This window comes from Brienomyrus brachyistius, chromosome 21 (assembly GCF_023856365.1).
Source record: "Brienomyrus brachyistius isolate T26 chromosome 21, BBRACH_0.4, whole genome shotgun sequence".
Taxonomy (NCBI): Eukaryota; Metazoa; Chordata; class Actinopteri; order Osteoglossiformes; family Mormyridae; genus Brienomyrus; species Brienomyrus brachyistius.
Window position 1 is genome coordinate 12293420 of NC_064553.1, and position 9472 is coordinate 12302891.

At 45.4% G+C, this 9472-nt stretch overlaps 1 long non-coding RNA gene across 1 annotated transcript; it reads left to right on the plus strand.

Annotated features, from left to right (window-relative positions):
• Positions 1-1945: 1945 nt before the first annotated feature.
• LOC125716587 (uncharacterized) lies at positions 1946-5050 on the plus strand. The gene is made up of 3 exons (XR_007384362.1): positions 1946-2095; positions 2480-2535; positions 4191-5050. It is a non-coding gene; the product is annotated as an uncharacterized LOC125716587 (long non-coding RNA).
• The last annotated feature ends 4422 nt before the right edge of the window (positions 5051-9472 follow it).

Consider the following 9472-nt stretch of genomic DNA (forward strand, 5'->3'; position numbering starts at 1 on the left):
GTATTACGGTCAGGAGCGGAGCTATAGGTGTGGCGGGCGGGGCCACCGCCCCTGGGTCCGGGCCCTACCCTGGATCGGAGAAGGCCCTCCCCCCTGCAAAATGGGCACCGTCGCATATAATAAATACACATAAATTTATATTGACATAATCCATCCGAGACTCTTGATAGTTGGAATATAATAATTGGAGTTATTAATTGACTTGCTATTTTATATATCTTTCATATTTTGTATACATTCTTATTATGGTTGGTGTATGGTGTAATTTCTAATTTTTTGAAAACAAAATCTGTAAAATCCCTACGAAACACTTAATTTACAATACATAGTAAATATTTTGAAGTCAAACTAAGCTGTTCCTTTCGTATTTAATGGGTTTCTGTTTGAGGAATTTGCAACAAAACTGCAGTGCATGATGGGTAGGATGTCTAACGTCCTCATCCGTCTGATGACATACGTTAAGACTGGGAAGGTGCGTAATGTTCATACCTGGTTGCGTTTGTTTGTCCAGAAAGTAATTCAATTTCGCCGCGTAGGTTACGTTCTTAAAAACTGCTTGGATATATCCCGATTATATGCCGTGGACCTTTTAATTTGTTTGCAGTTTCGCCAGGTAGACTACCTTCTTTAAACTGCGTTTAGTTAGACTACATATTTCGGGATGTTTATTGTAGTCTTTGTAAATATGTATATAGTTTAACCTAACCCAGTCACTTAAGTGAGCAAGCCAGCTCAACTAGGTGTCGGTCCCAAACCCGGATTAATGGGAAGGGTTGGTGTCAAGAAATAAAGAGAGTGTATATACCTTCACTGCATCACTGATGTCAAAATGTGGGAAATATGTGGTTGTATAAATAAATGCGTTAAAATAGGTTAATGATTCTGTGCTGTCTAAATTGTATAAAAAAATCTAGGCATAGCCAAACAAATCTCCTGTCTGAAATGGCGTAGAAAACGCAATTTAGCCACTAAAACGTTACAGTTTTTGTGAGGGACAGTCCATTAATTCTACCAATTTGCATGTGTAATTGAGCATGGATGTTGTTTTCTATCCTACCTGGTGTCTGATGAGCTACACAGGTCTGCTTTGGGTAAATACCAGAAATAGGTGTGGCTCATCAGAAGCAAGGTAGGATAGAAAACTACTGGATAGCAGTTCTCTAGGACCGGAGTTGGAGACCCCTGTTGTAGTCCATCTGCCTCAAGGTTCCACACGTTGTGCATCTTGAGATCAGGTCATGTCAGTGGCCTTTACTACGAAGCAGGGTTACTGGCTTATCGGGGTAAGTTGTCCGATTTAAAGTAATCTGGGCAAAATGTACGTGAACGAATACGAAGTCCATTTAAACTGTGGTTCGACAAGTTATCCTAATAAGCCAGTAACCCCGCTTCGTAGTACAAGCCACAGGTTGGGAAGCATGTGCTGATGCAGCTTGTTGTTACACCCACCACCCGGCTGGCAATATACACAGTCCAGCCCCACACTGGAAATGGCTGGTTTTGGTTACTTATGGCACAAGAAGTTCAAGCGATGTCTGCCCTTCGTGGGTGTGGCAAAAAGGTGGAGGCGCGCGGCCGGAGAAACGGAAATCGGTGGCTGTTTTCTTTGTGGGGTCCGCGCGCTTATGCGTTAAATGGGGGGGGACTTCTTTTTTCTTTCTCCAGAAACCTAAACTAGGGCACAAGCCGTGTTTGCGCTTTACCTTGTATGCGGTTGCGGATTGGTGAAATTGTACCGCAGTAAGGAGTTTTTTTTGCCAAATGGAAGAGGCGCTGCAGCCGACGACAGAGCGCGTGGCAGAGTTACCGAACTGACCGGGAGCTCAGACTGTCCTGAGTGCGCGGAATGACTCTCTCATTTCGCTGTGATAAGCAGGAAGAGGAGACGGGTTTTCTTACGATAAGGGATATCTGGCGTTTTTCTTCTGATCGGTACTGCAGCGAGACTGAGTGTTGTATGCGGTAATCTCTGGGCCGCGGAATGGTGACGCCCGTCATATTCGCCTGGGACGGAGTTATATGGACGCTTGAACGGACTTTTCCTTGCCCTGCCGTACAGCCATCCTCCAGGGCAGCAGCTCACTGCCTCAGACTGGTAATGTTACTCTAAACAGTCCAGCTACTGTTGTATGTCGCTATAAAATGTGAAACCTGTTTCTTTGAATACGTTCGAATATATTCCCGAGTAATCCTCTTGAAGGGAATCACTACTTATTTTTGTTGTTGATGTTCTTGATTTACTATAGTGAAAAGTTTATTTACTTTGGTTTACAACCACAAAGACCAGACGTCTGTTGGTTTATGTGCTTTTATTATTTCTGTATATACCTGTATCAGTAAGGTTAACTTTTGTTAGTGTGTGTCTTATTTCACTGAGGAGTTGTTGACTCTTACCCATGAACCTGTGGGAAAGAAAAGGGGGTTACCTAAAAGGAAAAATAATATACTTTTATAGTTTGCACTCTGTTGTATTTTCTAGTGTTATAGTTACCTAGGACTTGGAGCGCCTCATCCATCCTACTGGATCTGGTAAAGGTGAGTCCATTGTTATGTCTGATAAACATTCTAGCATATATCACACAAGTACGTTGGCCTCCTTGTCTCCTACGTCCGCTGAAGCCTTCCTTTCCACATATTTAGCAAACACACCCACCTGTTGGAGCTTTGCAGCAAGATAGGCACAAACATGCTCTCACCTGAGATTACTGACGATAAAAGCACTGAGTGTGGCGATTCGGATCCTGAGATTCACCCAGTCTTCCTCGGTAATCCCTACACTTGTACGAGGCAGTGCGGTACACACCACCGCCACGCACTGTTACAGCTATGTGGGTGTGGCCTCTCTCTAAATACGATATAATGTACTGTACTCGTCCTTCATAAGTATTGGTTTTTGAAATAAAGATTAAAAATGGTTTACTTAAACACAAGCATTGCCATAATTGATCAGTTAATTGTGGTGGCCACTATACAGTGTGGATGATTCACGCCCCCATGTGATGCTGTGCGATTTCAGCACGTTACTTGGAGTGGGGCGCAATTTAAAACATGAATTATTTCAGGAAATTCCCATTTAATATTTTTGGACTGCTGGTAACTGAAACTGTAGGAAGCAAAACCATAGGGAGACCACTGTGAACATTTACAACCTCAAAAACACTGACCTGGTTAAGGCATAATATTTTGAAAGCCTTAATTGGTTCAACTCAAATTTTAAGACGTTTTATGACTTTTTAATGTCCCGTGACACCTTGTATACATTTATCTGCCCTGACATGTTCTTCCTAAAAGAAACAGGCCCTTTCTGCCTGTTTTTATGTGAAAATACATTATTCTGCTATACATACAGCATGGATTTCTGAATTGTGACCAGCGTCTGCTTTCTGTGTGCTTGGTTCTTAATTAATCTTCAGATACTTAGTGAATATTTATTTGATTATAATATACTATTACACACTGAGGTTCCCCCCTCATTCTTATCACTTTATTTCACCTAGTAAAATTATGAGCCTGGCCAGCTCGTCCCCTGCCCACATGTAATGCCCAAAATTTGGGATATCTCAGTGCGTGTTAGAGCTCAGCCGTGGGATGGAGCGCGCATTGCCCGGCACTTTCTCGGGACTTACATGTTGGTCTCCTGCCAGGATTGAAAAGGGCTCCCCAGTCTGAGTGAGGGTAGGTGATGATGGCACGTCCGAGTGTGAATAGCTTTGCAGTGTCAATGTGTTGGTTCAATCAATTATCACAATAACTATAATATCAATTTGCACTTTCTATGTACGTCTGTTTTTTATATATACCTATAATCTCTTGTATTGGCAGTTTTATTCCTCTTAATGATATATGTATATAACTATAATTATTTGATATCACTTGATAAGGGATTATTTTGCATTGCCTTTGATCCAATGTCTTGGAATTGATTCTAATGCAAGGTTGTTTTGTATTGCTTGTAATGAATAGTTTTTAGAAGCACTTAAGTGTGCCTGTTTGTTCCTTCAAGAGCCCTATATCACCCTCAAATCACCTTAAAATATTCTGTGATATCCTCTACTGGAGGAATTGACCCCCACCACCACCACCACATTATTGTGCTGGAATTGTTCCTTCCAGAATCTATTTCTGCAGTTCTAGATTTATGTTGTGATGATCCTAAATAAAATTAAAGCTCGCATATTTGCTTCTTGCAGATCACGTGGTCCTGTTGGCGTTGTTGGGTGGTGACCTGCAGCCTGCACTGGGGCGGTTTGCAGCTGAGTGTGAAGCAGCCAGGATGAGGATCAGCACCTCAGTGTGAGGCCATTATTCTCGACTGAAAAAGGGTGGATTACCATTTCCTGGTGGGGGATGAGTTGTTGCTTCAAGTGTAGGAGTTTAAGTACCTTGGAGTAAGAGAAGGGAACAGGAGATCGACAGATGGATTGGTGCATCATGGGCAGTAATGCAGACGTTGTACCATTCTGTTAGGGTAGAGAGTTAACTGAGCCAGAAGGCAAAACTCTCAATTTACCAGTTGATCTATGTTGCTACCTTCACTTATGGTCATTAGCTCTGGATAGTGACATAAAGAGTGAAACTGCAAGCATGAGTGGCAGAAATGAGTTTCCTCCATAGGGTGTCTTGGCTTGAAGAGAGGGTGAGGAGCTCAAAGCAGTGCTACTGCTCCTCTGCATTAAAAGGAGCCACTTGGTGTTTTGGGCATCTGTCTAGAATGCCTCCTGGATGGCTACCTGGGGAGATGTTTTGGGTATGTTCAACTGGGAGGAGGCCCCAGGGCAGACCGAGGACACGCTGGAGTGATCTCTTGGCCTGCCTGGAAATGCTTTGGTATTTCCTTGGTGGAGCTGGCTGGTGAGAGGGAGGTCTAGGCATACCTACTTAGGCTGCTGTGCCGTGACCTGACCCCAGGTAAGCGGCGGATAGTAGTTGGATTGGATGGGCTTTAGTAAATATTAAATTGTGGATATAAAATACCAATTACAAAGATGATATACATTACTTTAATCATCAAATTATTATACTGTTACAAATTTATTCTAGTTCTTCTCCCAATGGTCAGCAACAGTCTGCTCATAGCCAATTGAGCACAGATGTGCTCCTCAGCATCCAGATGTGTCTCTCTGGCAAGGTGCAGAACTTCTTGTTCCAGTCTCAGAAAAGAAGAACAACAGGAAAATATAACAAGCACATGTCCTTCAGCTGGTACTCTGCACCCTGTACACATACAGCTAGTCTTCCCCCCACCAGATTAATCCCCACCAGTTTTAATCATGCAATGCATGTACTGTTGCTTATTTATTCCATCCAAATTTCTGTTGGTATCACAGTCTCTGAAAACAACAAAACCACAACAGCTGTGGCAGAAGACCTCCACAAATATCCCTCAGCTGGTACTCAGAATCCTGGAGACAGTCAGCTTCCCCCTCCCCTCCCAATGGTCACCAAAGCTGCCTCTCTGTGTAATAAAAAGAAAGTGCTGTACCTGAGCTGCTGTGCAACGCAGAGCCCTGGCTCTCTGCAATCGACCGGGTGGACAGGGGAATGCCCTCTTCCACACTGGCCTCCCTTGGGGTTGGGGTAATCAATTCCTTGTATAGATGGTGTGCCAGATAGATGGCATAGCAGTGGAGTAGCTCATGATGAGCCGACTCGCAATGCTGTATCTCCACTGTGGCTGACCCCAAGCCAGACCACAGGTCAAGGTCATCAGCACTGCTATAAGCAGGGCCAGGCAGACCAAGCTGATACCCAGCGGCTTGTACTGACAAACCAGCTGGCCTGGGTGCAGTGCAATCAGCAGGATCCACTCAAGAATGGTGATACCCAGCGCTACAGGGCAGGCATGGGCCTCAGGAATGGTGTGCAGTAGCAGCAGCAACCAAGCCTGTGCCACCAGCATCTCTGGCCTTTGTAACTGGAGGACTGGATGTTCAGCTTTGTCATGGCCCGATAGTGAGCCAGACAGATGCCCCACATCATGCCACAGGTGAAACTCATGATGAGCGCAAACATGACCCTGAACCTGGACTGTGACTGCCCCTGAGCCAAGCCACAGGCCCAGGTCATCGGAACTGCTATGAGCAGGGCCAACCCGTACATGCAGATGAAGGCAATTTGCAGTGGCTTGTACTGACTGACCTGCTGGCCTGGATGGACCACAATTGCCAGGATCTATTCAATAATGACGATACCCTGCATTATGGCCAAGCCTATTGCCAGTGCAGCCAAGGCCCTAGAGCAGGAGCGTGCCAGAGCAGGAGCGTGCCGGAGCAGTCACACACTCTGGAAAGTTAAGTATGCGATACTCAGGAAATATAGCCCCCCCCCCCCCCCCCCCCCCCCAGAGAGCGTGCTGAGCAATACACACACGCTCATCACTCTCGATGATGTGCACAAAGCTGAGAACACAGAGCATGCAGATGGTGGCGAGGAGCAGGAGGAGGAGCCTCTGTGATGTGCTGCAGGCGGCACAGCAGCGCCAGGATCAGCGAGGCCAGGACCTGTATGTTCAGTGCAATGTTTGGGTTGCCTCAGTGTGTCTGTGGGTGAGGTGCTGAATGTGGAGCTGCACTCACTGCGCTGCTGTTCATCTCGGTCAGCTCGTACATCTCCATGTGGAAGGAAGTGCTGGGCCTTGGTTCTGCACTTCCATTCCACTGACTTGCTGATCCAGCTAAATGTAAGAGTGGAAGGAAATAGTGAGGGTTATGCTCTCTCTGAAACACACAGACAATATAGCAAAAAGAAAGTACCATACCTGAGATGCTGTGCGATGCAGAGCCCTGGCTCTCTACAATGGGCTGGGGGGACAGGGGAAGGCCCTCCTCCATACTGGCTTCCCTCGAGCGTGGCTGGGCCTGCATGGGAATATTATCTGGATCCGAAGGCTGTGAGGCTGGGCGCAGGCAGGCATGAGCTTCAGGGGTGGCGTGGAGCACCAGCAGCAGCCAGGCCTGCACCACCAGCATCTTTGCCAGCATCTCATCTTCCTTGTTAGGGGACTGGACAGAAAGCGATTTGTTGTACAGTTGGTAAGTTAAAAATATGGCCCACACCACAGCAGAGATGTAGCACATGATGGCCAAACTCACAATCCTACATCTCCGCTGTGCCTGCCCCCGAGTCAGTCCACAGGTCAAGGCAATTGGTACTATTAACAGCAGGACCAGCCCGTATGGGCAGACCATGCTGATACGCAGCGGCTGATACTGACAGACAGGCTGGCCTGGGTGTAGTGCAATCGCTAGGATCCACTCAAGAATGGCAAGACCCAGCACTACAGCCAAGCCTATCGCCAACTCCGCCATGGCCCTGAAGCAGGGGCACCGGGGCAATCGCACACCCTGGGCCGCTTGGTATGCAATGCCAAGGATTAACAGTGCCCCCCAGAAGGAATGCCGGGCAATGCACACATGCTCCTCTTGATAACGTGGACAAAGCTGAGAGCACAGAGTATGACTATGGTGGTGAGGAGTAAGATCAGCGAGGCCACTCCACTGCGAGCCTCAGGCTCTGTGATGCGCCACAGGCGGCACAGCAACACCAGGGCCAGGATCAATGAGGCCAGGACCACCACGCCTGCCGCCTCTGCCACCGCTACACCCCACACTGCGTCCAGGTCACACAGCGCAGTGAAGGGCCTCTTCAGGAGGGAGCCACAGCCTCGAGGAGAAGCCTCATCCTCTGCAAAGCTGTGGCTCACCAGGGAGAAGATGAGGAGGATATGGAACATGGAAGGGAATGCCATTGCTGACAGAGAGACGACAGAATCATTTTAGGGGTGGAAGAGGCATTAGTTCATTATAAACAATATACTGCTATGTAGGACACAGCACCTGTGACAAAGTCAGATCAGCATAGTGTCAGTGTTTAACCACTGCGGAAAAGTGTATTGTGAGATAAGCAGGTTTCCACAGTTTAGGTAAACAAATGGAGAAGCAGAAGGATACATCAGTCTTTCGAAAGCAAAAAAGTGGATGAAATTTATTATTTTTTTAATTCCCACAATTTTTTACTACTAGCCTACTGGAATAGTTCAGTACACAATGGGAGTACAAGTGCAACGTGCTTTTCTTTTGTATCCAGCGTACTGGTGGTTGGTATTTTTGTACATAATTTGAGCATAATTTGCAGTCTTTAAAGGACACATTTCGATAGGGGGTTACCTTGCCGAAGTCTGTCGTCTTCACCAGCTTGTAAGTCACGATATTCACCTATGCTCATTCTCATCTGAATTCCCAAGTATTCTTTTAGCTACATGTATATATAAGAACGCTTGTTAGGTAATGATCTGATTATTGCGTGTTTTAGAATCTCAGCAACGTCAAAACCGACACTGAAAAAAACGACACCGAATAAAAACAAGCTAATTTCTCAAGTCGCACTTCCACTAGTATGCTGATGTACCAGGATCAGTAGTGGGCCATTACAAATTCTCAAAATATCTTAAATTCCACTTTTGCCAATTAAGTCCTTGAAAAGTATTACACGGTGGTCCCTCCTTATCGGTGGTTTTGTTACCCGTGGTTTCAGCTACCTTGTCTCCGAAAATGTTAAATGGGGAAAAAATAATCAGTTTTAAACTGCGCCAGACTGAGCAACCTGATGAAATCCCACAACCGTCCCAGCCGGGGTGTTTTATCGAGCAATGCTACCTATTGCGACGTGCTGTCGAGCCTTTCTGCGCATGTGCAGTTCCACCGTTTTGGGGTTTTAGGGGTTTTTGGGGGTTAGGGTAAGGGTTGGGGCTATCGATTAGCACTACGGTAACTCAACTCGTCATACGACATATATCACCCCTCCATCCAGCGTATCCATACTGTTGAGTACCCACCTCGGTTATCCGATCTATTGTCGCGGTATGGTAATGCTTGTCTTCAAGCAATTGTGTTTTTTAAAGAGGGATCACATTCACATAACTTTTATAACGGTGTATTGTTATAAATGTTCTACTGCTGTTAATAGAACATCATAGTTGTCTCTTATTGCCCCTAATTTACAAAATCAACTTTATCATAGGTATTTATGTCTAGGAAAAAACGTAATATGCTGTATGTAGGTTGCGGTGCTCTCTGTGGTTTCAGGCATCCGCTGGGGGTCTTGGAATAAGGGGTGGCTACTGGATTTAGTCTAATGTTGAAAACCATCTAATGTTGAAAGTCTACAGGGAGTGCAGAATTATTAGGCAAATGAGTATTTTGTCCACATCATCCTCTTTATGCATGTTGTCTTACTCCAAGCTGTATAGGCTCGAAAGCCTACTACCAATTAAGCATATTAGGTGATGTGCATCTCTGTAATGAGAAGGGGTGTGGTCTAATGACAACACCCTGTAAATTATATTAAATTGTGGATGTAAAATACAAATTAATTCTAGAGAATCTCCAACATGAATCTTCTTATATATCATATAGTGAATACAATTAAATGCTTATTTAACCCTTTAGCAACAAAACACACCAATTACACAGAT